Raw genomic sequence first — 6,268 nt, forward strand, 5'->3', positions numbered from 1 at the left:
AAAAAAAAAAAAAAGAACTGATATCCCAGGTGACTCAGATGCTGGTGGTTTTGGAACTACACCTTGAGAAAGTATTTTGGGGTAAAATATTGCATGTTAGCCAAAAAACTGGTTGTTGACTGATAGAATGAATTTTGATGTGTGTTTCTAAATTTAACTGCTCTGGATATCAGGGCTTGATTATATCACCTTTTCCACCTGAAGTTGCTATCCTCAGGCAAGGTTCTCTGAAAACTTTTCAGCAAATCCTAAGATGCAGCAAGTGTAATGCCTAGTCAGATGACAGATTCTTTTTACATCAGTTGTTTTTACATGCATATGAAATAGATATTTTGGTTTTTAAATTTTCAATACTTATGTTAAACCTAATGTAAGTATATCAAAGTAAAAGTATGAGAAAAAGAAAAGCTATTACAGACTGTTAGAGACTGAATTATGTCCCCCCAGATTCATGTGCTGAATTTCCATTCCTGTTACTAATATCAGGACTAAATATTGTATTAGGACTTAAAGATATTTAATTAAACCAGTGGTTAGTTTTCTGGTTTCTTCTCATAAAATGTTGTAAGCAGAATTTAGGCAGTAATGAATGACTTCAATACTTCAGAATGTGACTGTATTTGGAGATAAAATCATTAAAAAGGTAATTAAAATAAAGCTATTAGCTACATCCTAGTCCAGGATGGCTAGTGTTCTTACAAACAGGAGGTTAGACCTATGTATGCACAGTAGACCATGTGAAGGTAGAAGGCAGCCCTCTACCAGGCCAGGGGAGAGGTCTTCAGAGGAAACTGACTCTGCTGATACCCTGATTTTCGTTTTCTGTTTTGATTTTTATTGTTTTTTGTGTGTTTGTTTTTCTTTTTTGAGATACAGACAGCTCTATTGCCTGAGCTAGGTAGGGTGCGGTGGCATCATCATAGCTTACTGAAACCTCCAACTTTGGGCTCAAGCAATCCTCCTGCCTCAGCCTCTTGAGTAGCTACAACTGCAGGCAAACCCCCTGTGCCCAGCTAATTTTTTTATTTTTTGTAGAGATGGGGGTCTCACTGTGTTGCACAGGCTGGTCTCCAATTCCTGGCCTTAAGTGATCCTCCTACCTGGGTTTCCAAAGTGCTGAGATTTCAGGCATGAGCCACCACACCCACTCATGGATTTTGGCCTTCTATGCTCCAGAACGGTGGGAGAAAATAAATTGTTCAAGCCACTCAATCTGTGGTGTTTTGTTAAAGTAGCCCTAGCAAACTGATACAGTAGTCTGTTCCTTAATAAACAACTGCAAGATTGAGTTTATGTAAACTACTCAGAAGCAGTTAATAACTTTTCTAGGGATCTTGTCAAGAAAGTGAGGAACTCAAGGCTACTATGAGCTACAATCAGGTCACTACACTCCATCCTGGGCCACAGAAAAATAAAAAGTGAAGAACTTACTACTAGAATGGTTTTATTTGATAAGAAATTAAGTATCTACAATGTCAAACATTTAAAAATGGCCTGTTTTAAGGCACCACACATTTGTGTGGCTCTCTTTGCAGCAAGTGGACTTCATTCTCAGCTATTGCAGGTTAGAGCCTGTGTAATGATGCAGAGAGGGAACAGCAGCTTTTGGTTTTGTTTTTTTTTGTTTTTTTGTTTTTTTTTTTGAGACAGAGCCTCAAGCTGTCCCCCTGGGTAGAGTGCCGTGGCATTACAGCTCATAGCAACCTCCAACTCTTGGGCTCAAGCGAGTCTCCTGCCTCCGCCTCCCAAGTAACTGGGACCACAGGTGCCCGCCACAACGCCCGGCTATTTTTTGGTTGCAGCCATCATTGTTGTTTGGCGGGTCCGGGCTGGGGATTCGAACCCGCCACCTTAGGTGTACATGGCTGGCGCCTTAGCTGGTTGAGCTACAGGCGCTGAGCCGGAACAGCAGCTTTTGAAGAAACCTTTTAGTTGGTTTAATCTGTGTCAAGATTAAGGCTTAAAGTGAGGATATTAGAATCAGGGAAGGGGGCTTCAGAGATGTCTTCCAAATCTCTCTTATCTATGCACGTGAAGGAACCATTCTAGAAAATTAAGGTATAAAACTTAGGTCCCAATTTCTGGTTACTTTCCTGCATTTTCCACTGCTGTAGTGCATTTACAGTGACTATGTGAATCCTGCCAGAACTGGGGGTACTACGTGCCAGTGGGGCAACCTTGCAATTGTGGATCTTGGAAAATCACAATCAAGGCTGCCTTTCCATGGAGTATCACTTGCAGATCATTGCCTGAGTAGGTTAAAGTGTTTTCCCAAGACTTCAATAGAATTTATATTTTAAGAAATGCCAGGCTCGGCGCCTGTGGCTCAAGCGGCTAAGGCACCAGCCACATACAACTAAGGTGGCGGGTTCAAATCCAGCCTGGGCTGCAACCAAAAAATAGCTGGGCGTTGTGGCGGGCACCTGTGGTCCCAGCTACTTGGGAGGTTGAGGCAGGAGACTCCCTTGAGTCCAGGAGTTGGAGGTTGCTGTGAGCTCTGATGCCACAGCACTCTACCCAGGGGGACAGCTTGAGGCTCTGTTTCAAAAAAAAAAAGAAATGCCATTTGTTTATTTGAAAATTAGAGGAATTCTGTCAGTGCAGTAGGCATGAAAATACTTAATGCATCTGGCTGTTCATGAGGCAGCTGAGACCTTACATCTAAGAGCTAAGATTTACTGAATACCAGTATAACATTTGTGTGAGTTGGGAGGCTAATGAGAATCTAGTAAAACAATTTGAAATTGTAAATGCATCTACACAAGGTATTTTAAAATAGCTTTTATCATTTTTAAATTTAAGGTTAAAAGAAATTTAAAAAAAATTTTTTTTTTTTTTTGAGATGGAGCCTCAAGCTATCCCCCTGGGTAGAGTACCATGGCCTCACAGCTCACAGCAACCTCCAACTCCTGGGCTCAAGCGAGTCTCCTGCCTCCGCCTCCCAAGTAGCTGGGACTATAGGCGCCCGTCACAGCACCGGCCATTTTTTGGTTGCAGCCATCATTGTTGTTTGGCGGGCCCGGGCTGGGGATTTGAACCCGCCACCTTAGGTGTATGTGGCTGGTGCCTTAGCCGCTTAAGCCACAGGCGCCGAGCCAAGAAATTAAAATTTTCAAATCATTATCTCCCAAACACAGCCTGGAGGTACAGTTGAAAGAATTATACAGTGATCACCAATGCATCTGTCAAATACATTTCATGATTTTTTTCTTCTGCTCATGTAAGAAATTTGTTCATAGGGAGGCCACAAGTTTTGTGCCCCTCATCACAATGACCCCAGATTCCTGTTGGGTATGTTATAAACAGAGGAGCCATTCTTAAGCCCCTGCTCTGAGCACACCTATTACATTCTCTTCTCGATCACTAACTACCCCAACTCCTGCCAGAGGTAAGCATTGTTCTGACGTCTATCACCATGGGTTAGTTTTCCCTGTTATCACCACACTACTTCTCCCTAACACAATTATCCTTGTTCAAGAAATAAAAAGGAAAGAAAATTAAGGCCAAGTACAGTGGCTCACACCTGTAATCCTAGCACTCTGGGTGGCCAAGGCAGGAGGATTCAGTGACCTCAGGAGTTCAAGACCAGCCTGAGCAAGAGTGAGACCCTGTCTCTACCAAAAATAGAAAAAAAAAGGACCTTGAACAAATTTCCTACATAAGCAGAAGAAAAAAAATCACGAAATGTATTTCACAGATTCTTTCAACTGTATCATATTTATGAAAAATTGCCTGATAAAATATTGGAAAATTTTAAAGAAAAGAGAAGAGAACACAAGGGAAGCTTCAGGATGAGGGACATGTTCTACCTTAGTGGTTCTCAGCCTGAGGGGCGTAGTAGTCCATTATCCATTTTCTGTTCAAAGAACGCAAAGGTGAGGGGCCCAGGCTTGAGACAGAGTCTCACTGTGTCGCTCTGGGTAGAGCATCCTGGTGTCACAGCTCACAGCAACCTCAAACTCTTGGGCTTAAGCAATTCTCTTACCTCAGCCTCCCAAGTAGCTGGGACTACAGGTGCCCTCCACAATGCCCAGCTATTTTAAGACATGGGGTCTGGCTCTTGCTCAGGTTGGTATCAAACCTGTGAACTCAGGCAATCCACCCACCTCTGCCTCCCAAGTGCTGGGATTACAGGCATGAGCCACCACATCCAGCCTGAGCCTCCCAGTCTTAAGAGTTTGTACTGAGAGCCTTCCCCTTGGATCTGCTGGGCACCAAAGTCTTGTGATGACCTGGAGGTGGTTCTGCCATTACAGTATCACCATCTAGTGTGTCCTCATTGTATAGGCGAGGGAGGGCCTAAGTGGGGTCTTATCTGTAAGTTTTTACAAAGCTAATACTAGAACTTTCTTGGTAGCCTTGCTGCTCAAGTGTGGACCCTGGGCCAGCAGCATCACATCACCCAGGAGCATCTAGGGATTCTGAGTCTTGGGCCCCTTTGGGTCTCCTCAGACAGAATCTGTATTTTCACAAGATCCCCTATAATTCTTATGCATGTTGGTCCTCACCCCCAAAGGAGTCTACCCATTTTTTTATCCATTAAGGAAAGGGGAAAAGTAAATAATAATAAAGTAGGTAATTTTTCCCTGACTAGGAAACTTTTTTTTTTGAGACAAAGTATCACTATACTGCTCTGGGTAGAGTGCAGTGACATCACAGCTTACAGCAGCAACCTCAAATTCTTGGGCTTAAGTGATTCTCTTGCCTCAGTCTCCCAAGTAGCTGGGACTACAGGCGCCCGCCACAACACCCAGCTATTTTTTTTGTTGTTGTTGTTGTCGTCGTTGTTTAGCTGTCCCAGACCAGGTTCGAACCTGCCAGCCCAGGTGTATGTGGTTGGCACCCTAACCACTGAGCTATAGGCACCAAACCAGGAAACTCCTTAATTTTGCTTCCCGAAAATACTTATTAGGAAGAGTCTCTCAAGTAAACAAACTCCATTTTCTGATAATTATTTTATTGCCTCATTTAAAAAATTGTAACCAAAGGCCAGGTGCAGTGGCTCATGCCTGTAATCCTAGCACTCTGGGAGGCCGAGGAGGGTAGATTGCTTGAGCTAAGGAGTTGGAGACCAGCATGAAGAAGAGTGAGACCACATCTCTACTAAAAATAGAAAAACTAGCCAGTGTGGTGGTGCAAACTTTTAGTCCCAACTACTCGGGAGGTGAAGGCAAGAGGCTCACTTGAGCCCAAGAGTTTGAGGTTGCTGTGAGCTATGACATCACAGCACTCTACCCAGTGAGTGGTGACAGAGCGAAACTGTTTCAACAAAAATTTTTTTTAATCAAAGACATCATCACTCTCTGTCAGAGGACATTGTTCAGCACAGGATACCAAGAGTTTCTCCAATGTGTTGATATAATTCCATCAAAAAGCAAAGAGACAGACTGTCTGGTTAGACTGTGAGGCTCAGTGCGTTGTGAAATATGGAACTGAAACCAGATTGAGGACCACCGGATCTCTGTGGGCCCTGGTGTAGTCAGGCTGCTGAGAACCACTGATGGAACTAAGGGAAGCTGACAGAGCCTAACTCTGTCTGTCTGCCGGTCAGCTCAGGCTCTCGTAAGGTGCTCTTAGAGAAGAAATGAAGGCTACAGAGCCCTGCAAGGATTAAATTCCATTCACAACAGCAACAGGCAAACATTTAGTGTCCAAAGCAGGGCAGGACTTGGGATGGCTTCCTTTTCCCTCTGCTGGCTGGCCTTGGGGGCTTTCCCGTAACTCATGGACCCCTGACCACATAAGTACAGAAGGCACTGTCTGCAATGTGAGAGAGCACAGCACCAAGCAGTCACTGATTCATTGATGAAGTCAAACTTTTTTTGATCATCTATGTTAGGCTAAGTACTAGGATATATACAGACACAATCCCTGGAGAGTGCCTCTGGGATCAAATAACCACAGAAAAGATAAAGAATAAGACAATTTTTAGACATTCTACCGCAACCAGTTTGCCAACCAGTATATTTTAAATTAAACTCTCTTGATTGTTTTATGTATCTAGTCAGTGTCCAGTGTAAATATGCAAACACCAGAACATTACATTTAAAGATGATTAATTTTGCAATAACCACACAGAATCTATAACAAATTTGAATAAATTTAGTGATTCAAAATCTATATGAAGAAAATTATAAAATTTTAGAAAAAAATTTAACAGTGACTTAAGAAACATAGTTTGCTCCTTGATGAAAAAAGACTCAATGGTGTAAATATGTCAATTTTCTCTTACTTCAATCTTCAGCATAGTTTTGATAATTTTTCAATT

General features: G+C 42.7%; 1 non-coding gene across 1 annotated transcript; it reads right to left on the bottom strand.

The window, feature by feature from the left end:
* Positions 1-3,216: 3,216 nt before the first annotated feature.
* Positions 3,217-3,343, bottom strand: LOC111725721. The gene has a single exon (XR_002773729.1). It is a non-coding gene; the product is annotated as a small nucleolar RNA SNORA11 (small nucleolar RNA).
* Between the last annotated feature and the right edge of the window lie 2,925 nt (positions 3,344-6,268).

This window comes from Otolemur garnettii, unplaced genomic scaffold (genome assembly GCF_000181295.1).
Source record: "Otolemur garnettii isolate 467f Iridium unplaced genomic scaffold, OtoGar3 scaffold00046, whole genome shotgun sequence".
Lineage (NCBI taxonomy): Eukaryota > Metazoa > Chordata > Mammalia > Primates > Galagidae > Otolemur > Otolemur garnettii.